At 48.7% G+C, this 339-nt stretch overlaps 1 long non-coding RNA gene across 1 annotated transcript; it reads left to right on the forward strand.

The window, feature by feature from the left end:
- Positions 1-17: 17 nt before the first annotated feature.
- Positions 18-339, forward strand: LOC106512826 (uncharacterized). Its single transcript, XR_001309727.1, has 2 exons — positions 18-166; positions 277-339. It is a non-coding gene; the product is annotated as an uncharacterized LOC106512826 (long non-coding RNA).

The raw sequence follows: 339 nt of genomic DNA on the forward strand, positions 1-339 counted from the left end.
AGATGGTACAGCTGATGGCCCAGGGTTGCAGCTTTAAAACTCACTGCTGTTTTCCTTCTGCAGGAATGGGCCGTTTCTTAAGTGGGATCACAGATGAGATGAAACAGAGTCACAGAGAAAAGCTGTTTGCTGTCGATCAGAAAAGTTTAGTGGACGTGGCTGAAAGGTAAACCTGTCCAATGCTTGCTGATATTTGAGTTAGCGCTGCTCGGCTAAACCTTTATTTGGCTTCACCGCAGTTGAAGTGAAAACCAGGTGTTGGTTGTCTCCCTGCAGGTACCTCAGTGTTGGTCAGAGGACGCGTGGCGTTGCAATCCTGGGCCCAGAAAACGACACGAT

This window comes from Austrofundulus limnaeus, unplaced genomic scaffold (assembly GCF_001266775.1).
Source record: "Austrofundulus limnaeus strain Quisiro unplaced genomic scaffold, Austrofundulus_limnaeus-1.0 Scaffold17265, whole genome shotgun sequence".
Lineage (NCBI taxonomy): Eukaryota > Metazoa > Chordata > Actinopteri > Cyprinodontiformes > Rivulidae > Austrofundulus > Austrofundulus limnaeus.